Source organism: Megalopta genalis, chromosome 6 (genome assembly GCF_051020955.1).
Source record: "Megalopta genalis isolate 19385.01 chromosome 6, iyMegGena1_principal, whole genome shotgun sequence".
Taxonomy (NCBI): domain Eukaryota; kingdom Metazoa; phylum Arthropoda; class Insecta; order Hymenoptera; family Halictidae; genus Megalopta; species Megalopta genalis.
The window spans coordinates 23,031,776-23,057,923 of NC_135018.1; the positions used below are offsets into that span (position 1 = coordinate 23,031,776).

General features: G+C 36.7%; 1 protein-coding gene and 1 long non-coding RNA gene across 4 annotated transcripts in view; both read right to left on the reverse strand.

Annotated features, from left to right (window-relative positions):
• LOC143259712 (uncharacterized) overlaps positions 1 to 18,278 on the reverse strand; it is a 126,383-nt gene extending 108,105 nt beyond the window's left edge. The window contains exon 1 of the long non-coding RNA XR_013033732.1: positions 18,232 to 18,278. This is a non-coding gene — a long non-coding RNA (uncharacterized LOC143259712). The remainder of the gene's footprint in view (positions 1 to 18,231) is intronic.
• Positions 1 to 26,148, reverse strand: part of qin (tudor domain-containing protein qin) — a 467,903-nt gene that overhangs the window by 238,650 nt on the left and 203,105 nt on the right. The window lies entirely within an intron of this gene.

A 26,148-nucleotide genomic window follows, 5' to 3' on the forward strand; every position in this document is an offset into this window, starting at 1 on the left:
ATTTCGCCGAAATATCTGGTGGAAATTGGTGGCATTGGCATTGTGGAAATTTCGGGCACTGCAGCTAATGTTCCATAGTACAGGGTTCCCCGGAAAGAATCATCCGATTTCAAAAATTTATATTTTAAAAAATTACACACAGAAAATTATAATTCAAACACGAATATAACGGGAAACTGTGTGAGTTTTTGTTTACAAGTGTTCAATATGACTTCCTTTCGTTACACGTATGATATCATTGCGTTTCTTGCCAAACACGGTGTAATGTATCTCTGGTAATTGTTTGTACAGCATCAGAAATGCGTTTTTTCAGTTCATTTACACTTGTAGGTAAAGGTGGTACAAAGACAAGATCCTTCACAAATGGGTTAGGTCGGGTGATCTCGAAGGCCAACTGTGTAGAACCATATTATCGGATGAACTGCGACCAATCCAACGGTTTGGTACATCAGAAAAAAATAATAAATTATTATTATAATATTAATATTATTAAATTATTATTATAATATCGTTATATTCGTGTTTGAATTATAATTTTCTGTGTGTAATTTTTTAAAATATAAATTTTTGAAATCGGATGACTCTTTCCGGGGAACCCTGTATATAGATGCCATTCGATAGAAGGGGAACAACTCCCTCTACCCCTAAATTTCAAAAACCGGCGAGCATAGATAAAACGAAATCATATCTTTGTCGCAGCCGCGCATCGATCTCGGTTAAAGGCGTTGTCGGGCGTGCTTGTTTCACGAGAACGTGAACTTTACAGAAGTCTACGGAACAGTAGTCGCCTTTTAAGTAGATTCGGCAACTTCGGGGACGCCTTTCACAGAGATGATTATATCCGGCTGGTTAGCAGCTACCTGAGAGTTCGCAGGAAGAACGACTTAGCTCGTGAACCAATCAGCTAAGAGAGCATTCGTGTCGAAATCTGCATAACTAGCGTCCACCGAGAATACGCTCTGTGTCCGGGCTCGGCAATCTCTCTGGATTAAACGTAAGTTCTTAGCGCGGTCCGTCGGTTGAACGCCCGCGTAGTACCGACAACGCGAAAAGGAACTGGAAAACTAGCGGAACCGGCGGCGATCGGGGAGCTTGGACCCGGACTACTTGCTGGCTCTAAATGCGAGACAAGCGCAACAAGTATATCGGCCGTTTCTGACAAACTCTCGCCAATGTGCGTTTGTGCAGTGAGGGGTATTTGACCGACCTAGCCGGTGGAAGAACGATTTGAGAATGGGTTAACGCTACAATGAATTCGAAAGGTCAGTCCTTTTTCTAGAAAAATGCATAGCGTCAATGAGTTTCTCCTAAGTTTACTTGCTTTTGCCCCATACATCTTTTGTCACAATTATAAACTTCGTAACATTAAAAATTTCACTTAGTTAACACTTTATCGACCGCTAGCCTATTTATCGGCTTTTCGATTGCCAATGTTTATCGATCGCTAGCCTATTAATCGGCTTTTCGATTGCCAATGCTTATCGACCGATAGCCTATTAATCGACTTTTAGCTATCGACGGTTTTCGCTTCTTTACTGTTTTGTTAGTAGCTGACCTCCTGTATGCTGACCTCCCCATATCCTTATGAATTATAATTATAATAATTATTATTATTTATTATTATTTTTAAAGGAATAAGCACAACACAATGAATAGCGAAAATTTAGCCGGTACTGGGAGCAAATGCGCGCGCGACTAAGCCAGTCCTTACTGAGTGGCAGCCTCAACCACGACCGGATGATAAAGTGTTAATTATTATGATAAAAATACTATCCGACGCGATAATTATCAATATTCTTGACGAAATACCTGATCGAATGCAATAAATTAAAAATTCAATCAGAAATAACAGCAGGTACTTTATACAACGTTACGAGAAAAAAAAAGAAAGATATTACTTTCAAGCATAAAAAGAATTAATTGTCTACCATAGTTACGTAGTAATTGGTAACGGCTTCAAATTACGTTCGATTAGATATGCACGATACAATTACAAAACAAATATAATTTTATTATAGAAAGATTCACAATTGCTGAGATAATGGTAATGTTTCGTTCATGGTAGCACTGCCCTACCATTGTTGTTCCATTTAATTTCGAAAAAATGAGATCGATGGCTGTTACAGTTTCGAGGAAAACGCACAACTTGTAGTACTTTATATCGCGCGCACAAGAGATCGTTAGTGTGTGCAGAGGGGAAAAGGTGAACAAAGCCAAGTATCAGAGGAATCGGTCGTGACGAAGCATTCTTGATTTGTCTGCAGCAGCGAAGATTTGAATGGGATTTGTGGTATTTTATTCTGCCTATGACGAATTCCTGTGTGACCTCATACAACGCGATATCACTCATGCTATATAGACGTAAATCTACTGTAATTACCGTGGTAGTGCATGGCCTTTAAATTTGAATTTCTTGAAAGATGCTTTACAGATGCTCGCTTTACAGTTTAATGGCATGATACGTAGCGTGTTGGTCTCCTCGACAAACGGAAAGGGTCTTGACAGACCAAACAAGACTCGATAAAGCGAAAGTATTTCAGACATAATCAGTATCACGCGGTGTATATATTAATTACTTTCTTAATGGATATAACAAATGTAGCACGTCACTTGAGGTTAAGAAAATATAGTTTCAAATTTTTGAAAATCTAGACTCAAAGTGGAATTCTTACTAATTTGTTTGATTAAGCTACGGTACGAGAATCATGTGGTAGGTTCCACGTTGCTGACTTTTCTTGCCAATTGTTTAAATTATCTTCGACATAATCAAAACAGTAGTTTTATCAAGGAAATAAATATTTGGCTTTCCTTAAGTGTGTAGGTCGACGAAAATAATTTGAAAACTGATCGTTGTATTAAAAATACTATTGTCAGTCAGTTATAGAAGGCAGTAGTTCACAAATTATTTTATCTTTGACTACATAAAATCCTGTACTAGCTCTCATGCATTCCTTTTGCCAATTTAACATAGCTTTCATGGATACTGAATAAATAATATGTACTGTACATCGTTTCATTAGTATATGTATGTATTTACATGTTGTTACTGTTATTCTAATTTCTTATAAATTCTTTATACGTCCGTTCTTAAAAAAGGATATTTACAAAGTTAATTATTTACGTTACAATCACATTGATCTTTTGCCATTGTGGCAAATCGGCAGCAAGGAACACATTCAGTCGTGGAAATGAGGAAGAAACGAGAGTTAAAATTTGATTACATCATTAAAAGCAATGGAGATAATCCATATTCCTAAACCCTTCTGATTTGGTATAAAATTTGCATAGTTTTAGGACATTGCAGAGAAGATAGGCTACCATAAACCTTGGATGTCCCATCCTCTCCACCTAATTTCATCCGCCTGATTATTCGTGGCAACCTAAGTTTATTACATCATTACACAGATACGTGCAAGTAATTCATTCTTTTTGTTTCTTTCGTCATGTTAATATTTTAGTGCATGATAAAACTATAAATTATTATTATCGTTATTATTATTACCTTCTCATCCATATACAATCATGATAAAAATCAGTGGGTGAACTTTGAAATAATAGAAAGGTAAATAGGAATTAAAAGCATCGATTTACTGTTTTTAATTGAATAAAATGTAATACGTAATTAAAGAAAAACAAAAATTTTTGTTTGGCACCTCTGCCTTGCATTTAATACGGTAATTTTTAATTCTGCAACCAGATCTCTAGTCTACACGCATATCTATTATTTGATATTTATAATCACATAAATTCTGCAGTTCTCGATGCAAGAGGAACCGAAACAGAGGAGGCTAGTTTAACATTGTGCTCAAATATTGTATTATGATCACTAGGTTGCGGATTTGATTCGTTTATGATAAAAATGAGTTAATCAGGTACAAAATAGTCAAAATAACAAAATAAATGTCTACGTAACTGCTATATTTCCTAATTAGTGCAGACAATTTTTATTTTGCATAAAAATCCGCGGCCTAATGATCACACAAAATTGTTATCATTTTAACTAGTTAGCTGTTGTAATCTCCTTGAAAAGTGTACGCGTAACCGTTGTAATATAGTATTAAGTTGTAACGAAATAACTGTATTATTTTTAATATTATTATCAACAATTATTTATTCACTTAACTAACCAGTTAGCTGTTTGCATTTCACGTTACTATTCCTTCGTGACGAGTATGCCCGTCAAAAAACAGCTAACTAGTTAACACACACCGGATCCAAAACGATTCACAACAGTGGGAAACGTTTCCAAGCCAATAGACCACGAGGGACACTGTCAATTTTGCATCGAAATAATTTAAATACTTTGGGGCAAATGGAAAATAAACAAGATTCAATGACAGAAGAACACAGGCGCGGTTGGTCTCTGGTGAAAAAAATTAATTGAAAACCTGGGTACGTATAAAGTTTCACCGAGCAATGTTTCGCTCGCCGGAAAACCGCTTTAATACCATTCAATAAGAAAATTCAGTTTCCACGGAAGGGAGAATAGCAAAACCCGAAAATTTTCGCCGGAATTGAGCAGTATCTGTGTTTTTTCCCCTTTTCTGGTCAATTTTTTTTATTAAATGATGCAGATATCGACAGGAGCCACGGATTTTTTCGAAGCGGGCTCGAGGTAACACACGTTTACGCTACCGTAAAAATGGAAAACGTTGAAACCGTTAGAGACGAAGAGATGGAAAAATAGTGAGCGAGCGAGAGAGAGAGAGAGAGAGAGAGAGAGAGAGAGAAGAGAAGAGAAGAGAGGGAGAGGGAGGGGGGAACAGAGAGGTTGAACTGAGGCCCAGAGGGTAGGTAGACCAACTAAACGGTCCGTTGGATTTACTAATTAAAAATGGATATTAAAAAACTCGACAAACTCAACGAGCACTGCACGGTTTACAAAAATCATCTATGAAAAACACTACGCTCCTCAACAAAAACGTTCTTCCTCATTTCATTTTCGATTTAATAATAATATAAATACTGCACGCGTAGTATCTGCGTTCCTTTTGATGTATCAGATCGTTGAACTGAATTGGTAAAAGTGCAATGAAGAATGTTTGCTTTAATTAATAACGGTGAGATATCTCATGAGCAGACCACGGATCATTATGCGAAATAGAAATTGCCAAAGGTGATCGCAATGAACAGAAATTAAATACAAAAAGAAATTGTTTCTTTTAATCATTTTCATAAGTTGTAAGTAACGCAAATGATTAAATTCTTATGTCTTCACAGTTTTATATTTCAGCCGCGCATTTTTGCCATAAATACATAAAATCCGCAGTCTACTCATCAGTAGGTTATGGATTTCGTGCATTTGTAATCAAGATGAGGAAATGAAAAGTAACATACCATAATCTACACGCAATGCCGAATGTTTCATCGAAATCGGTTAAGCGGAGTCAAGCTACAAGCACTTCCCGACTTTTTCTCCAGTAATCGGTCGAAATGCGTATAAATCATAGAGACACGAAACGCATTCTCTAAATTTTCGTTCTAGGCTCGGAGAAAGGAGTTTCATATTTTTTGTCATTCCATCTAACTGTAATTTTTGACAAAATTTTTTGGTACATTGCCTAGCTCCTCTAAAATCCCCAATAAATTCAAGCCGTTCGGTCAAACTTGGAAAAAGTTATTCCATTTTGAAAGGTGTTCAAATACTTTCGTAAGCCAATGTAGATACAGCGGATAAGGCCGTAGCGCACAGCGCAGGTAGATATACAACCTGCCAAAAACTTTTAACGTATTTGTCTCGGAACCATTTATTTGAAATCGGCTGGGCACGGATAGAGAAAAACATTATTCCACAAATTGAAATATCTCAGTGTATAGAACAAAAAAATAGCTAACCGTTATTTATAAACCTAAAACAATTACAAAAAGATTATATGAAACAGTTTCTCTCGGAGGAACAATTCGAAAAATGTTGATCAAAATTATAAACTTTTATCCAAGGCTCCGTGCATTTCACTAGTGTTTATTATTCTCAGAATTTCACCCGCACGAATTTAACCTCGATCGAAACGGCTGAGATAATTAAGTATTGCAATGACCTTTGCGTTAATAATTATCGACTATTCGATGTGTCAACAGAAAGGGTCAGATTCTTTCACACGATAACGTCCGACCGCACATATCATTAATTACAATGTATGAGTTAAACGACCTAGTTCTCCAAACCTCGTGCCAACAGATTACCATTTATTCAAATATTTCGATCGTTTCGTCGTAAACAGAATCTTTCGAAGTTAACGTGATGCGAAACAGGGCTCCGTAGACTTTGCCGATTTTAGACCTCGTAATTTTTCTGCAGACGATACAAATCAGTTAGGTGTATCGTTTAAGGTAGTTCATACCTTCAATAAATGTATTAACTCTTCTCTCTCTCTCTCCCCCCTCCCCCCCTCTCTCTCTCTCTCTCTCTCTCTCTCTCTCTCTCTCTCTCTGATGGAGTTATTTTATTATACCATAAGAGAGTTATTATATAAACATACCGAACACTAGAGAGTGCCATATTTATTGTAATATACGTACAAATATTGTAACATATTCTCTATTGTGACATACACTCTCTCTCTCTCTCTCTCTCTCTCTCTCATTTCAGGAATTCACTGAAATTAGTAGAAAAAGAAAGAGAAATTACTATTTGACCCACGTTTGTTGTAATTGACGAAGATAATTTTTATTTCGCATAAAGTCGTCGATCGCCCACAAATCGCTATTTAAATCGTCTAAATGATATTATCGTAAGCTAACTGATTTACTATCCTGATCACAACTCTATTATTTGTAATATGTATAAGCTTTGGCGAAAAATACGTCAAACGACCAATGAATGAACAAAAATTTGTAATGGATCATTAGCAATATTGTAGTGAATTATATCGTACAAACAAATTCATCATAGTTCCATTGAAAATGCACCTTAGAATACAAATTATTGATTTCAAGTAGCAATACTTATCTTGACAGCATTGGTCATTAGCGACAACTTCTAATTAAACAAATTCAATGTGAAACGTATTATAAGCAAAAACAAAATGGTAGCTGCAAGGAATCTGTGGATGCGTAATAGATTTACGGATATGTCGTTTAAATTTTAATGCGAAGAGAGCGCGATAAACGTTACTTTTTCATATAACACGAAAAATGTTCGTTCACTGGAAAGTGTTCATTTATCGGAGTGAGATCACCCTATGCATACATATTTTTCAAGGAGATTTGTTAAGTACGTGAACGTGTTTTAGAGTCAGACGACAATTATATAACTATTTTCAATTCATTAAGCACGGGTATTGTTGGTAACATCGATATAATTAGACCGTGTATTTTGATGAAAATGCATATATCGATAAGCTATCACCATTCCGCGCAAAAACCTGCGCATGTTCTGCATATATTAGAGTGTCCCATAAGTTCTTCCCGCGCCGCGCTATGAATGACTCTGACTGTTTATATGAACACGCAGGCTTATTTTTTGGCTGTTTAGGGTATCGGTTTCAGTCATCCCAGAGCTTTTTTAGAGTACGTTTCGCTGGTGACAAAGTTCCTTATAAGTTTTTTTCTACGCTGTTCAATATGGATAGCCAAAAGATGCATTTGCGGCATGTTATGCTTCATTGCTTTAAAAAAAGTGATAGGGCAAAGAACACTGCAAACGAGATTTGTACCGTTTACGGTGATGGTTCTACGACTATTAGGACAGTCCGCAATTGGTTTGAGAGATTTAGAGCTGACAATTATGATTTGAAAGATGAAGACCGCAGCGGCCGTCCAACAACGACGGATGCGGACCTTGTCAAAGATATGCTCGCTGAAAATCCGCGATATAGTGTGCGCGAGATAGCGGATGCCACTAACATACCCAGGACAACGATACATAAGCACTTAATCAAGATGGGATATGTGAATCGATTCGAAGTTCCACACCGTCAAATTTTCATCTCAACAACGCAAAACCGCATATTACGTTGGTCGTAAGACAAAAATTATTGCAGTTTGATTGAGACGTTCTACCTCATCCCCCATACTCCCCAGACATTGCTCCATCCGATTATTACTTGTTCTTCTCGTTAAAAAATTCTCTCCGTGAAAAGCGGTTGAAATTCGTAAGCGAAATAAAAACGCACCTTGATCAATACTTTGCAAATAAGCCTTAACAATCTTGAAAAGACGGCATAGTGAGGCTTCCCGAAAGATGGAAGAAGGTGATAGAGCAGAACGGTTCATATATAACTCGATAAATCAACCTTAAACAACAAATATCGTGTAATCATTTCGCAGCAGAAAAAAGGAAAGAACTTATGGGACACCCTAATATTAGTCAGAGAGCATACGCATCAAGACCACAGGGCCAATGTCGTCAATCTAAGAACAGCTATCACCCACGCGCCGCAACGCGAACATCACCCGGGAACCAGCGCAAACTTATCGGCACCCAGCTAGCCAGTTCCGAAGGGAAATCCAATTACCCAGTGCCGATTCATTTTTCTGGCGGTGGTTAGGCCCAGACCGTGTTAATTAGCAGGTGTTCCACGTGGGCCATAGGAGCTGGCTCGAACCCTCGTAATGATAAAACACGCGAATCGATGGGTCGTGCCCACAGTAAGGCCGCCATTATTGGTCGTGCCGGTGCAGATCCATTGTTTATCGTGCATTTAGCGGATAAACAGCGAATTGAAGCAAATACGTGCGATCGGCGATGGGTGGGGGTGGGGGTAGCGGCGCGGCAGGGTGGCGGGGGGTGGTAGGGACACACACGCGCGCCGCGGAGAGGAAACAAAGGGGATGGAAAAGGGGTAACGGGCAGCGAGGGGCGCATCGGCAGCGAGGCTAGGGGTGGGCCAAGCAGACCACGGGTATTGCCACGTCACGAAATCGTGGTATATAGTAAATGCCATGCATGTTTAATCAGTCAGAATTATGGCTCGTCATGTACCAATTTTAACGGATCATCCGTTGCTATGCGATCACTCGCCGGCCCCCGGCCAGGTTTTTTCGCCATCAGCCAGGGAGAGCTGGCTGGCTCGAAAGCGAACGAAAAACCCTCAAGTTATGTGCGATATACGTTGTTAAACTCGACAGCTGGGTATAAAACAATGCCGATCGTGAAAAAAAGGTGGCAAACTGGCTTCACGCGTGTTTTAATCCGACGGGATCGTTGCCGAGATTGATTCGGTTCACAGCATCGCGTAGGATCATAGGGTCCCCGCGAATTTTTCGCTCGAGCACCGATTCCTGAATTGAATAAAGGTGAATCTCGAATAAAGGTTCGTGTTATACAGGGTTCCCCGGAAAGAATCATCCGATTTCAAAAATTTATATTTTAAAAAGTTACACACAGAAAATTATAATTCGAACACGAATATAACGGGAAACTGTGTGAGTTTTTGTTTACAAGTGTTCAATATGACTTCCTTTCGTTACACGTATGATATCATTGCGATATGAAAGTTCTTGCCAAACACGGTGTAACGTATCTCTGGTAATTGTTTGTACAGCATCAGAAATGCGTTTTTTCAGTTCATTTACACTTGTAGGTAAAGGTGGTACAAAGACAAGATCCTTCACGAATCCCCAAAGGAAGAAGTCGCATGGGATTAGGTCGGGCGATCTCGGAGGCCAACTGTGTAGAACCATATTATCGGATGAACTGCGACCAATCCAACGGTTTGGTACACGAGAAAAAAAATAATAAAAAGTAAAACTCGCACATTTTCTCGTTATATTCGTGTTTGAACTATAATTTTCTGTGTGTAACTTTTTAAAATATAAATTTTTGAAATCGGATGATTCTTTCCGGGGAACCCTGTATTTTGATCATATTTCAGTTGACAGCACAATATGATTCTACAGTCTCTGTGGATCACTGCGGTGTACACTAGTTGTAAATATTGCGTCGGTGGTCGATCTTAAATAGAAACAACGGAAGCACTTTGGGTGTCGCGTCGTAGCGTTCCGAGCAGGAACGCAGTTCACTCCAGACGCGAAGCAATTGATTCGTTTCAAACACGGGTCTGTTATATGATGTTGCAGGGAACTAAACAAACGGTAATTAGATGTCAGTCGAGAAAGTGATCTGTTACTGTTGTACACATTGTCGTACGTATGTATTGAAAATTTCAACCGTTTTCAGTTAACTTTGATCTCGATTTTTCGCAGATTTCATTTCATTAAAATAACATATTGTGCTGGCAATGAATAGGCAGTTTACCGAGGATGTATCTCACAGACAGTATTTTGTTAAAATTATTATCATGGGGCTACGAACTCGTGAAAAAAGGGGTCAGTATTTCCATTTGAATTAGTTCACATAACGGAGGTTTTACTGTACTTTGAAATATTTCCTAGCCTTTTTGCTCTGCAATTAAAGTCTCGTTAGTAAACACATTAAATACTATACATATATGATATAATATAATATATAATATATAATATAATATATATATATATATATATAATATAATAATATATAATATAATAAATTTCTACATAAATAAGAAATCCATTATAATTTAAACCTACAGTGAAAATCAAACCTTTTCATTCGCATCAACAAAATGAAAGAAATAAAGGACAAATGGTTAAAAATATGCAAAATAAAAATCAAAAATAATACTTTAAAAAACTCCACAAAGTTAGTTTCCTGTTATAGGAAACATTACCAAAGGGGAAACAAGGAATATATCATGGGTAAGTTAATTTTGTAAGAAACATCAGTATATTAGATACTGTAAACCAAATCCGATCCCTAGCCGTGTTTATTATTGTACACGCAAGTTTGTAGCATCTATGCTGATGGAAATTAATTGTATTATTATTCTGTGCTCACCATGAGGAACTTTTTAATCGGTATAAGAAATTCTTCCCGTCTTTAAGATACTTAGAAAATAATTAATGAAAATGGAAATACGCATAAAACATCGCAGTCTAGTTATTGCTAACGTTGTCGTTCATTTTGAAAGGAAGCAGCTTCCCGCTTACTTCTCGTAAAATTAGCTAACGGTGAATGGGTACTCTTTTCAATCTCGCCGATTTAACGATGAGAATAAAAGTAATTGTTGGATCTGTTCGCAAGGCAGGGACTCCGAATGTCTAAGAAAAACAGGCAAGAACTGGACTCTCGCTGACGGAATAATGCGAGGAGTTGTGAAATTACTTTCTTCAGGGCGCGGAAATGCTGCGTTTGTTTTTCGAGTCTTTAATTAGCTGCAGGATTAATAATTAATGGAGCGAAGATTAAAAGCCGAAGCCTGGCAAACTGCGGTCGAATTCGCGAATTAATAAGTTCGAGGGAAAACATGGCCGGGCGGAAATTATCGAGCTGAAACCGATTTGAAACTGCACAACGCTTCACCGAACATTTTACCCTCTGGGCCGACTGTGTACATACAGCTTCATCCAGGGTCTGTATGAAAGTTAAGTATACAGTAATTTCCCTGGAAATGCCAAATTTCGGGTTGCTGTGAATTTCCCTGTGCTTAGTCCTATGCCTGTGTGAGTTTCTGTTATGTCGATGCTCTAAGGGTCGACGGAGTCGATCAAGCGTGTGATGCGGCACGCGACGCGAATTCCCGAAAGACAATACAAAATGTTCTGTTAAGTATGAGTCAGGTAAGAAAAACCGCGGAGCTGAAAACTATGTGACTGCAGAATCGTGGCATGTGCCCTTCGAATTACCTTCGAATCGTGTCATGTGGTCTCCGAATTGCCTTCGAATCGTGTCATGTGGTCTCCGAATTGCCTTCGAATCGTGTCACGTGGTCTCCGAATTGCCTTCGAATCGTATCATGTGCCCTCCAAATTACCTTCGAATCGTGTGATGTGGTCTCCGAATTGCCTTCGAATCGTACCATGTGCTCTCCGAATTACCTTCGAATCGTGTCATGTGGTCTCCGAATTGCCTTCGAATCGTATCATGTGCCCTCCGAATTACCTTCGAATCGTGTCATGTGGTCTCCGAATTGCCTTCGAATCGTATCATGTGCCCTCCGAATTACCTTCGAATCGTGTCATGTGGTCTCCGAATTGCCGTCGAATCGTGTCATGTGACCTTAACTCTTTTATTGTAAAATAAAAGAGTAAAGTCATCGTTTTTATTCTAGCATTACTATCTATTCATATTAATGTACATCGGCCGCTGTCTTTTTTGCTGACTGCCCCGAGTTTCTATAAAAACGAGCCGCGAGGTTCGAAGAATCGCGATTTAGTATTCTCAAATCTGCCGGTTTTAATTCCGACCTCCGAGCATTTCTGGAGGAAATTACTGTATTTGCAGCTGTAATTCAGATTTCATGATAATTCGCAAGAAAGACGGGTAGATTTCTGTATCCCAAGAAGGATTAGTGTTTCTTGAAAGTTCCCGGCAACATACTCTGTGTTTCTGCACGAGCAAACTTCGAATTAGTTTCATGCACGATACTTGGACTAATTAGCGGTCAGATATTCGCGATCTTCGCCGTTCCTAACTCAGGTACGCTTCAAACATCCACCTTGACTTGTTTACTCGAACACTACAGTACAGAAAAATTCGAATCTCTTGTGTAACAAATTTTGATGGATACACATTCTGTCATGATCTGGTTTGAAATCGTTACACGTTCTCAGAAATTGGTATGGCACGTTGAATTAATCATTTATGCTCGTGAGGATATTGAATAGTCATTACTAGACTGTTTTGTATGCATCTATGACATTCATAGATTCCTCAAATGCAAGAAAACGTATAAATTAACAAAGCCTAATAACAATGAACATTGAGAAGAAGTTATCGTCTCATTATAATTTTTATAAAATGGTAAATAAAAATAAGAATTTGCGCGATGATCCGCAAAGTCTAGGCATCACCGATAAATTAATTCGATATCAGAGAAACAAGATAATATTAAATTAATTTTAGCTTCATTCTATTATTTCCTTTGGTCTGATGAAAAAAATGATATTTCAGGATGATTTTCGGACTCGTTTCAACATCGGCTTAAGAAATTGTGCAAACAAACTGTACATATATCTGTAAAAAATATGATCTTCAAAACATCTTTACGGAACTTTAAGAATCTTCAAAAGAAATTAATGAATAAATGTAACAATTTTGCTGAGTTTATAAAAGATAAAATAATTTACTATCAACCTCGTTAATTGTTTGAACACTTTTCCTCGTTTCAATTTTAATGTCAAGCCAGTTTAAGAAACTCTGAGTATGTGTAGAAAATTATAGTTTAAGTTTCAAGACAATTGTTAAACTGTCATATAAATGATCATGTTAATAATTGTTAGAATGTTTGGCTAACAATAACTGGGATAGTTGCATATATTTTTGAATACAGTAGTTTTTAGGAGATAGAACACAGAATACGTCATGGTGGAAGCAGTTTGAAGTTCCAATAGCAAGATTAATGCATCGAAACTTGTTTACAGGACCCGGACTGTGAGTAAGCATTTCTGAAGGTACAACACGTTTTGTTCTGCAAACTAGTTTTACGTCTTGGACCATGACCAAGGTTTCCTCTCACGTCCTAGATTCCATTATGCATGTTTCACAATTCCAGGAAAATTGTTTTTACAACCAAACTGTAACCGAGGCGTTTTCGCTTCAATTTAAACTTTATTACCAGCTGACGAATATTATTAAAGATATTTGAATGTATCCAAAAATCGGTTGAGCTGTCAAGCTTGTACTAAGATTAATAAACCATAACAATTTGATCAATTGCTGACGATTTATACTACTATCTAGGTGTTTAATCAAACAATGTAAAGACTCCATTTTTTCAGTACGTCAAGTAATCTAAGACAAAAATGTTTGCAACAAAAGTTAATTATTATGAATCAATTCTAAATTGCAACATTCGGATTAAACAAAAAATACTTATGCCGACAAGAAGTCAAGGTTATCTCGCCTTTTCTATATAGCACGATGTACTTTTAATTTTGTAACACGTATAGTAGCTATGATTTTTAAAAGACTCGAAAGTATTTTCAATTCAAAATTCAGAAGTCTGGATTGAATTCGTTTCTATAATTTACAATAGGAGAAATAATGAAAAACCTTTTATTCAACAAAAAATTCAAAGCTATTTTAATTCTTGGAGGGGGGATAAAGTTGAAATAACCTTCGTTCTATTTCGTATTTTTGTTGAATAACAAACGTTTCATTAGGGTCAAAATTGTGTTCGTTAAAGATTATCTGAAAAAATATTAATATGGTACTGCATTTAAAAAGATTGCTATAATTTGGGAGAAAATGGTTCGCAAAATTTATACAACACAGCCTAGATATAGATACAATTTTGTTCGAATAAAACAAAAATAAAAGATAATTTGGAGAATCAAATATAACACCTAATATACAAGCCACCATCAAAATAACCATATCCGATAAAAATTTGTTTCATCAGTGTACATAAATTGTGTTCGTTTTTAGAAAATGCACGAAGGTAATAAGTTAACAATAATAAAATGTTATAATGTCTTTTACTTTTTCCTTCAGAACTAAAGTCTATTAGGAAGAATTTGAGCGCCATGATAATCGATAGAAACGTTTTTAATAATTTTGGAAAAGCGTCCAACGCGTACGCACTAAACGTCAGACAGAATTAAATGAATTATTCGAAACCAAAATATCCGCTTGGATTTATTTCGGCGTATTTTTAGCTATTCGCGAAACAGATTTCGGAATGGAGAGGAGAGGAGATCCGCGAACTCGGCACGGTATATTTCGATTGTTCGATTGTCAGCGGCCGTGTCGAATTACTAGCCGGCGAATCCGCTTTAGAAATCCGCTATAATTATTAATGTTTTCCATTAGATGAGATCCTATCAGCGTTCGAGGAAATACGAAAAAAAAACAACACCGCACATGTCCGCGCGCGTAAATGCGACCTGAACTAGGTTTCGTGTTGCGTAATTCGTAAACAGCATGTTTTGTTTCATTTCGATTGTGTTCACATTTCTGACTTATCCACCTGACTTAGAAGTGTTAAATACAAAATAATTCAAACTGAAAAATTTGGTCAACTCTCTTTCAGAGTCGGACAACTTTCGAAAGAAAAGAAGCAATTGATACATTAACTTTTTAATCCTTTGCACTACGACTTTTTTCACGAAACAATTCTTGTTTCTTAGATATATCTCCGTATACATTTATTCCTAGACTTTGTTAACACAAGAATCAAATGTTGTTGCAATATCGCGGAGAAATTAATAATATTCATATTTAATAATAGAGAGATCGTGTATGACATCCTCTGCAAGGTTGTTCCTTTTATTAGTCCGTTTTGAAAGAAATATTATTGTCCCTTGAATGCAAAAGTTCACGAGTACTATAGAAGCACAAAAATTCTTTAAAATTCTGGAAGTTTAGTGTATTCATAAAATATGGAAATGAATATTATCTCATTGTATGTAATAAATCGTGCTTATTCAAAAGTAATTTTAATTTGGATGGGAGGGTATATGCATATGTATGAATGTAAATGCGAATGTAAGCAATAATGCAGAGTCTATTTTTGAATTATGTGTCGAAGAACCAATTATTTTATATAGCTAAATTTGATATTCCGAAAAGAATGAACAAGCTGGTCTGAGATAATACGCATATTATTGTTTCAATAAATCTCATTATTCTGACATTTCGATATCAGAAGTTTATAAATATTGATCACCTCCAGGCTTGGTCAGCAGATATATGTAGATTTTGTACTCCTTAATATTCTACAGCACAAATTCTCGAAGTATTTAAATAAATAATTATTTATGCCTAAAATCTCAAGAATCTCAGTAAATTAGTGCATAGAACCTTGAGCTGCTATTTTAAATATGGAAGAAGTTGAACCTTCCTTCCACAACCTTAAATTTAAGATTTAAATTAAATTCTAGAGGAATGTTGATATAGTTAAAATGAAATTGCAATTTAAATTTAAGCTATACAGAAATATAAGTGAAATACTGCAAGTACAGTTTCAAATGACATACTCGTGTATTCATTGTGTACGTGTACAGCATGATAGGGGAGACCGCCGTCAAAAGTAACTGGGGCGAGAATAACATTATAAATAATTTAAAATCTAATACAGTTATCATTGCAAATTTTAGATATATTATACAGAACTACCGTGCCAACGTATACATTCTTATTTAATTATACAAATATGGAATAAAATATATACCAATCAAAATTACTTTTCGATAGTCTGAAGTAGCATTTTCTGAAAGGTTTAAAATTGCCATTACTTACTTCATGTGCCAGTAATAACTTTTTTCTTGCTGGTAATCTTTAACTTGATCGTTTCGAATATCAAACTGATATTTGTATTTTATATTAGTATTTAACTGGTGAATAGAAAGCTCATTAGCAAGAAAATCAACCATCTTCACTGAAATTTGTGAAAAATAAGAAATAGGAATAGAATATGAAGAAAAACAGAAAAGAAAGAGAATTGATGCCATAAAAAAACGAAAAATAAGAATAACTTCTAATTACGAAGATGTGTTTAACATTTATGTGTACTCCACTTTAATATACCATAAAGTATTTTTCCCCTCAATGTATATTTATTTAAATAATGGCATAGAAGTGGAAGTTATACTGATCTTCGAATACTTTCGTTACCCACTGTATGTTTATTTCTATTGCATGGCCGTAATTATTTCAATTTAATTGTGATTCAGTTTAATGAATACTACAATTTTTTAAAATATTTAATTTTTTCAATAATTACTGGAACATTACTTGTTGCAGGTCAAAAATACCGTAATTAAATAATGTCAGATAACTAAGTAAAATTTCGGCATAACACGTTCTCTTGTAAACGTAATAGTTTTTGCAAAATCATAGTCCAAAGTGAAATTGTTGCTTTCGGCCCCTATAAGGTGTACACTGGAGCACGATTTTCAAGCGTAAAGAACTGGACGTTCATAATTTGAGAAAAACCAATGACCCGCGGGACAGAGAGCGAAATCGAAAAGGAATATTTTATGCTCGCATTCGAGTATGAAACGACATTGTGCCGGACTCAAAACGCTCTGGAAAATTACCATATTTCACCGGGCGAGGCGAGTTTACTGGGACTTAAGGAACAAGGTACTTTCCCGCAAACAATGTTCAATGCCGGTGAATAGGGAGAATATGTTTTACGAATACGAGCCGAGCTCTCCAAAGAAACTTGGGAAATATTGGAATCGAAGAGGAGAAGAATCGCAATCTTCTTTCGAGACGTTTAAGCGTCGACACGTCTAAGCGGAGAAAAGCAGTTCGAGAGAAGGAACGGTAAAAGCAACGAAAAAGGCTTGAAAACTTTTCCAAAGCTCGACGAATTTTTCAAGCGACTTCGTTAATCCGGTCCCCGGAACTTCAACCATGGACGATTCACTGGAAGAAATACTTTCTTGGCCGGCGGAACTAAAAAACCCTATTAGAATTTAGAAATTATTCACGAAGGAGCGATGAAGAAACTGCTCGCAAATAATCGAACTGTAATTCTGGAGCGAATGCGTATAATAGGGTTGAAGGGGGTAACTTTGTTCATTGGAATATTTTCGTTACTTGACTAATGCGAACAAACGTCGCATATATTTGCTTGGCTAATAAGAACCGGTGATCATTAAAAACTCCAAAGGCTAATGAATTTCAACAGGATTGCCAAAACTTGTGTCATTGTTCATTTTAAAATCTAGTTCACGAAATATCTTGAACTGTCGCCGCGTCACATAATCCAATTCCAGCTGAGTAAAATGACTCTTGTCGTTAGATTTCCCTCTATGTGAATATGATTTATATGTATATGTATATGCATATGTACTATTATGGATTATAATTGTACATTCACAATGCGATATGCATACATACACGTATTGAAGAAATATCAAAGCACTTAAAATAAACAAAATTATAGACTCAGTTTCTATATTACGGATAATATTGCCAGCACTTTTCATTTAGTTGCGTCAATTATTTTCACGTATTTTTTTAACCCACTTTTTCGGAAGAACATTTTCCAAAATACATTTTCCGAAGTATTCAACGTTTGCGACGTTCAATCGTATTACCTTCGTATGCTAATTGTGAGATTTTACATACAAATTTTGGTATTTACAGTCTGCATTCTTTTAATTAAATGAGGTGATCCAAAAATGTTATTGTCTACATTCACTAATTCTATATAAAACAATCCTTGTCTCCAGTACGGGAAATGTGTGGTAGAAAATATATCAATTATATACTATTTTAGCAGCATCGTAAGTACTTACTCTATCGAGCTTTACGCTTCGCTCATCGCTGTGCGAGTGATACGTACCTGAAACAAAAAGAAACGGATTGCGTTATTATGATGCAATGCAAATGAAAGCCCGGCTGATACTAAATTCGTCCCTCTTATTTATACAGGTCGGAATTCGTAGTACAACCGAGTAGGGGATGATTCTACGTGAAAAAATACGAAAAAAAATTTGATATAACATTTTTTTATTTGGTGCTCCATTTTCGGGAAAATCGAATTCAAAGTTTGATCATCTTTGTGTCTAAAAACATTAATTGTTAGGAACTATGTATTGTCTGGTGCTCAGAAGAAGTCAGTCATTTCGGCGGAGGGGCAACGGAGATATTCCGCTCGCTCCGCTTCACCTGTACACCCGTAGTCCCCACTGTTCTATGACCTCCCGAAACCCACTTCTATTAGTAAACGAGAAAACTCGCAAGCTAATCGACGCTAGGAGCAAAGGAGCTAATCGACGCTAGGAGCTCCACCTAATCACGTCTCTTGCTCAGCCCGTACATTAGGCAACAATAATCAAAAGTCTGAAAATTGGAGAAGACTAGGCAAAGCGGGCGACTGTCTCACTTGCCCGTGATCGCGTATGCAGGGTGTCTCAAAATTATGGTATTTCCGGGAAATGAGGAGTTCCTGAGATCATTTGAAGCAACTTTTTCCTTAGCGAAAATATTCTTCGAGGCTTCGTTAACGAGTTATTAACGAAAAACAGTGACCAACGAGAGGCGAGCTCGATTGGCGCGAGGCGGCCGAGCCAACGAGCGGTCAAAGCTCAGATCCGCTGATTGGCTCGGCTGCCTTGCACCAACCGAGCTCGCCTCTCATTGGTCACTGTTTTTCGTTAATAACTCGTAAACAAAGCCGCGGATTGCATTTTCGCTAAGGAAAAAGTTGCTACAAATGACCCCAGGAACCCCCCATTTCCCGAAAATAACATAATTTTGGAACGCCCTGAATAATATACACACACGCATCCACAGAAAGCACAGGTACACGCGTCTGATGTGCTTCTAGCCGAAAATGGCGATTACGGGGTAGCGAGATGTGACGAGAGTCAAGAGGCATTGTTTGTTTTTATTCGGCCGAATTCGAGTCCCTCGTTTCGTAGAAATTCAGTATTGCGGCTAATGTGGGGTTAATAGGGAAGGATCATTTCTGCTAATAAGGGAAATGCGGTTACCCTACTTCTGCAAGGGCTTTGACATGGGTGGGTTGGTGGGTATCCGTCCTACACTTTACCCAGCGAACTTCTTCTAAGCAAAGGACAATAAACGGAATGTTTCCAGAATTGTCAGTGTCTAGTAAACACGATCTCGGACGGAAGCAATTGCGGTGGAAGAATAGGCGACAATTAAATCATTTAGAAAGATGAACAAAACTTGAAAGTCGACTTTCTGGGAAACGGAGCCCCGGATAAGATGTTATACCAATTTTTTTCTTATTTTTTCACGTAAATTCCGTGATCATTCCGAAATCATTTCAGCCCCGCCTGTGTAATATCCCATGGTTAATCTATGCCACAATCATTACAAATTTTTGACAAAATTTGCGAGACTGCTAACGTTCATGCTTCTTCTCTCGAATTCTTCCATTTGCCGTGGTTATATCATCATTACAAGTGTTTTTCCGCGTATTTGATATTCGCGGTTCCCTACGAGTTTTCAAGATGCTAGGGATAATAAGCTGAGTTTCTTTTCTTTAACTTGCAATATATTTGAACATTCAACTTCACATCGATATAGAGTATAATTTTTAGAGAGTAGACTATTCCGTGTTCGGGTTGGTGGTAGAATGTCTGTTGTGTGTTGTGTGTTCTCGGAGGTAAATTCGGTGTGGGTGTGTTCTAAATTTGAGACAGTCGGATTTGTGGGTTGTTCAATTCTTGCGAGGAGTGAGGGAAACGGTCGCCCTGACTGATTGGAGTGCAAAATTAGGAAGATGACCGCCCCAAACTAAGGGCCACCCGCAGGTAGTGTTCGTGCCCTCGGGTGACGCCCGCGAAGTAATCCGAGTGTCCCAAGGATAAGCCGTAGCAAACAATGATCCGGAAAATGCCTCTTCTCGGTGGAACATGCATATCGTAAAAAACGGCTAGAAATGACATTTGGTGACCAACTGTGGATCATGAAAGAAATACTTGAATAGAAGACGGAAATGGCTTCCAAAGAAATTGTTTACTACGGGTGTTCTGGCATTTCGATTGCTTCGTCCAAAATACGCTATTTCCTAGGGCCTTCGGTCCCTGGGTTATCCACATCTGGCAATTTTCCTCTTCCCAGGGATGGACGTAGATGGTCAATAATGTTTGACTCGAGGACAACATTTTTCCTCGCTTGATTTATAGGGGTTCCGTCATACAACGGAACAATAAGTGTTATTAAATAATCATTCAGGTATGTCGAACTTGCATTTCGCCAGCCGACCAGGTGGTATCAGATTCGGAAGGGGAACGGGCGAGCAACGGTAGACAGCCGCATGTCGGAAATACGCAAGAAGATTTTCCAGGGGCGTGTCACCTTGGAATCGCTCTTAGAGAACGGCGAAACGTAAAATATTTCACGGTGTCTAAATGACTTCAGCGCCCGCGCTGCGAATTCCTTTGCGTGCCAGGTAGCGGAGAATGCTCCATTGAACTGAAGAGAACACGGCCGGCTGGAAGCGCGCGAAAAGGAAGCGGAGAGAAGTGGCTTTGTCCCATGCGCAATTACCTCTCGCAATTACGCAAACTTATCCTAAAATGGCACGCAACCGGGATGCAATGAAAATAGTTTGATACGATCGTATCGCGTTTCGAAATTCTCCGCATGAGCCGAGAGTTTTTCGCCGGAGCGATGCACAGTGATGCGAGCAATGGAAAATAATAAGAATCAATATCTTTTTATAACATAATCGTAATCTAGAATCTTTAGTCATACGTAAACAATTAAAAAAAAAATAAAAAATAACCCTCAACACCCAAGAAGCATGTTAGTATGGACAACGATCTACTCGCCTTTGCTTCCTCAAGCATTTGCCTGTTATATCGCAGTGTTTCTAGCATCGAGTTATTCAAAGAACACGCACACATACGGTAATAAATATAAATATGAATAGATTATTCAATTGAAAAGTACTAAACACTTGTTATTTTGATTGTGAAATGATTTAATTACTTATCGTATATTCAATTTTATTGTCTCGAAGTTGCACATCCATTGAGGACCTACTATACAGGGTGGCCCAGGTTTTAATGTTCAAACTTTGTTAGTGTATTCTATGGCACAAAGTAAGAAAAAAATGTTATGTAAACATAGGTCATATAGAGCTCTATTAAGAAGTTATAACAAAAATTCAGAATAGGAATAGTAATTGCATTAGAATAGTGAAGCATTGGCTTGAATAGATCAGCACATGCCGTGTGTTTATGTAAGCTGTGTTTATTAATACATTTCGGAATGTATTAATAACCGTTGTTAACAATACATGGTTTTGACATCGATCGAAGATTTTGTTTTATTTTTATTTTTTTTTTAGTTGATTACTATTCCTATTCTGAATTTTTGTTATAACTTCTTAATAAAGCTCTATATGACCTATGTTTATATAACATTTTTTTCTTACTTTGTGCCATAGAATATACTGACAAAGTTTGAACATTAAAATCTGGGACATCCTGTATAATGTTCGATTATCTTTAACTTAACTTTTATCGGAAATGCTAAAACATGTCTTGGGATTCTAACGGAAAACTATTCCTTGGATTGTCCTCGACATTATTATACAAAATTTTTTAACAGTGGCCAGCATTTTGTAGTTGAAATCATGTTATCTAGAAGCACGTCCGAAAGCAAATCTGAACATTCTTGAGAAATGGGTTTGTTCGTCATCCAATGATAAAAAAGTGGATGTGTTTCGTTTAATTCAGAACACAAAAATTTTGCAACCTTCTATGTGTGAATATTAACAATAAATTAAAGCTCAGCATGCTATTGATGTCTGACTTTTGCAAATGTTTTCGTACATAATTTCTTATTATTTATTAACCTGTTTCATTGAAATATTTGTTATTTGTTTATGTATTACGTTCAAATATATGTCAGTTATGTATGTATTGTGTTAGAATATGTATTATCTGTTTATTATATTGATATACGTATTACATATTTGTATATAATTTGTTTATATTACATAATAAATGTTCAAATATGTGTCAGTTACGTATGTTCTGTGTTAGAAGGTGTTACCTGTTTATTTATTATGTTGATATATGTGCTACGTATTTGTTTATGTATTATGTTGGAATATGTATTACATATTACATATTTGTATATAACGTATTTATATTACGTAACAGTTTTGTATGTATCGTGTCTACATATGTATATACAATTGGCCTGATAGTTAGTATTTCACTAATATCGATATCATCAACTCATAGGATTTGTCCACAGTATAGCGAAGTCTATAAAATAACAATTGATATATAACGCAATGATTAAGCAAAGTTGACTGGCACTTGGTTTCAATTTGTGGGAACGCATCTATCAGCTTCAAAATTGCGCGTATCTCCGTGTACAGCAGGTATCCATGACGTTTGAAAATGAGTTCGTGTACCCTTGAAAGTGTATTTGTGTCAGCCATAAATTTGAGTTTGGTTTCGCTTCGGTGTAAAAACTGATGAGCTTTGCCGGGAACTCGTTGGAAGGCAACTTATCTCGGAATTCTAGAACAGGTGACAGTGTTTCGTAGAAATTCGGTATTCGAAAAAGTCGCATAAACGACGCATGAAATATTCAGGACAAATTTATTCTATATAACTTTTCACACAATCGACCGACTCTCAAAAATTGTTCCTAAAAAACGTGTCCTTGTAGTCGCGCATGAGATTGATAGTTCTGGTATCGATCACGTGACGCAATTGACGAGAAAAGTATGCTTCTGAAATAGCAGGAAACAATCTTTCCGAATAAATGAATAATAAGTTGCAATACGAAGAAGCAGAGAAGTTTTAATGGACGAACTGGTCTTCGTACGAGTTTTTAATAATCTCGACAACTTTCCATTTTAAGGCAGCACAATGACACACACCTGCCGCCTATGAACTCACGAAAAAGGAATCCGCGCAATGCTGAAACGAAGACACCGCAGAACGTGAAACACTCGATGGTGGAACGACGTTTTGCCGCAATGCACGAGACATTATGCAATGTCGGGGAATTTAAATGGGAACACAGCAACGCTCACTTTTCAATCTACAAATTGAAACAAACGGTTGTACTCCTGCCACCTTACTGACAGCAGCAATTAATAATATATATAAAAAAAATAGACTCATTTCGTCATTCGACCCAACAAATCTGAAAGATTGATGAACCAATCATTTTTCTGCGAGCACTTTTCACACACATCGAGCATCTTGTCTTGTATTTTTGTTACGTTCCAGATTTTATTCGCGCCGAAACGAAGACGTACCATTTCGAACATTTGTTATAAATAGACCACGGATCTTTATACAAAATAAAAATTTGTAAAACTCTATTTACACGGGAAGATTTCAATAAAAATTACTTTCACCTTTTAATAACTGGAGTAAGTCGACAATAGTGCAACAGCACTCCCACATTCGTCCAATACCTTCGCAGTTCTGCATTGCACAAGTTCACTTTTCTCATAACGAATAATCTGGTTATACAAAATTTAGAAAATCAAACTTGCGGTGGTAGAATAAAATAAATAACACAGCTAAGCAAGGAAAATCCATATGTGCAGTATTCGGACTATTTAAAAATCAGTACTTATTGTGTATCACTTGCGTTATAAAGACCATGAACAATGCGACACCATGGCGATACCATGAATAAGGAACGACTTTAATTAAACGCAGAGAACTTCGTTTGGCAGACCTTAAAATCTTACGAATCTACTACCTTGAACTCTTCGAATATTGGATAATCCAGAAGCCATTGAACGCGTTATTTCGTCTCACGAAGTTCAAAATTTTAAATACAATTATTGCACAGTTGGAAAAATGATTGATCTCAAATTACTTTTAAATTAATATCAAATTTTAAATGTTATTGAAACATGTATAAATAAACCTAATAACTGTAACTGCAGAACATGTTATATTTTCTTCTCAACAAATTCTCGAAGTTAAGAAGAACGCAATTTATACTAGAATACCCCGTTAACAGTTATGAAACCACAACGAATGGCATCGTACAAAGATAAATAAAACTTGAACCAGCAAAAACATACGAGAAATATTATCTGATTATCATCGTGTCAAGAAATTTCAATTTGTTCTCATGAAGCTAGTTGGAAAACAAAGTGAAATCTAGATTGTATGGGCGGGTTCATACCTGCTGCATTAAATTACGGTAGTAAATATCAAACAATATTTCACTCTTAAGAAAACAGATATAAATTGCAGCGCACAGCTGAATATTCCATGCAGCAAATATACAGCCTTACATATGTATTATCCGTTTGCGGCGTTCAATCCTCGTTGCTCAACAAACAGAGACGACAAATACGAGTTAAGTCCGCTCTGCGTACTCTCATTGATTTCTTAATCCTTGGCGGCAAGTGTCCGTGCAAAAAATCTGCTTGAAACACGATAGTTGCGTTCATTATGGATTCCTTTGTAATTGCGTTTACTGGAACACCTGTACTATGTACATACTAAATCTTCGGCATGACTGATTGCTATATATGCCTGCATCAGGACTACCGGCGAAAAAAACAAAGACGAAAATTTACTGATCACTTGATCCGAGTTGTCTAAACATTTCGATATTCACATTTTTCTTTTACAAGTGTCATTATTAATACGAGCATTCTCTATTACTCAACTTATATTATTGCGTTATGGAATAAAGTATTTAATTTTCAATTTCAGTTAACCTTCGATGAAAACATGCTTAAGTTCAAATTTGTAAATAAATTTATTGTGAAATGATAAATAAATTTAAATCGTTTATAAATTTATTTATAAATCTTATATTTTTATATAGTTTGATATAAATTCATATTTAGATTGTATTATAAGTTCGCGTAACATGCATGTACATCAAACAATTTACTGTAAATTTATACATAAATTTTAAATTTTACTATAAATTTGTATCATCTTAATTTGAATTTTATCTACACGATGAAAAAAAACTTTAAACGCATTTTTCGTGAAACTGTGCTCTTTGAATTGGTTGCCACGATATCTCAAGATCCACTTCACCGATTTCATTCATATTTTGCTTTGTACTTTCAGTACATGCGTCGCTACAGTCCGAAGCATAATGAAGTCAAGATCATTGGACCTATCTGGTTTCTATTTGTTATAAGCGCTGCAGAAAACTGCTGTTTCGCACAAAGATCCGCAACATCCTGCTGACGACAATAGCGCAACATCAGCACCAGTAAACGATCGCCAGCTGTTTTAACACGTTGACTGCCACGCGTATTTACAACAAAATCTCCTACAGGCCACCCGTGCCGCTATAGGAAGCGTGCGCTGTTAATTCATATCTGTTTCTGTTCCTGCATGAACAGTTGGAATCTTTGCCGAGTACCGAATGGTACAACTTAAAATCTCTGCCCTTATTTTTTTTCAATAATGAAAAGAGATCGGATTGTCCGGAAGGAGAAGCATAAATAAAATTACATCGTCAGATTCTGATTCGGATACTGATAAATATAATCTTAGTGATAATGAATGTTATGAAGATACTATTGACGAGATTTTACGAGAATTGGTCATGGAAGAAGAAAGAAATGTTGATGATACTGAGGAAGCTACGGTTCAAATAAAAGATACGAAATGGACCGATCAGAGGCACGAGCACATCTGAAAAAGCAAACAACTTTTTGTCCAAGCTGTCCTGATCAACCTCAACTTTGCAGAGAATGTTTTAACGTT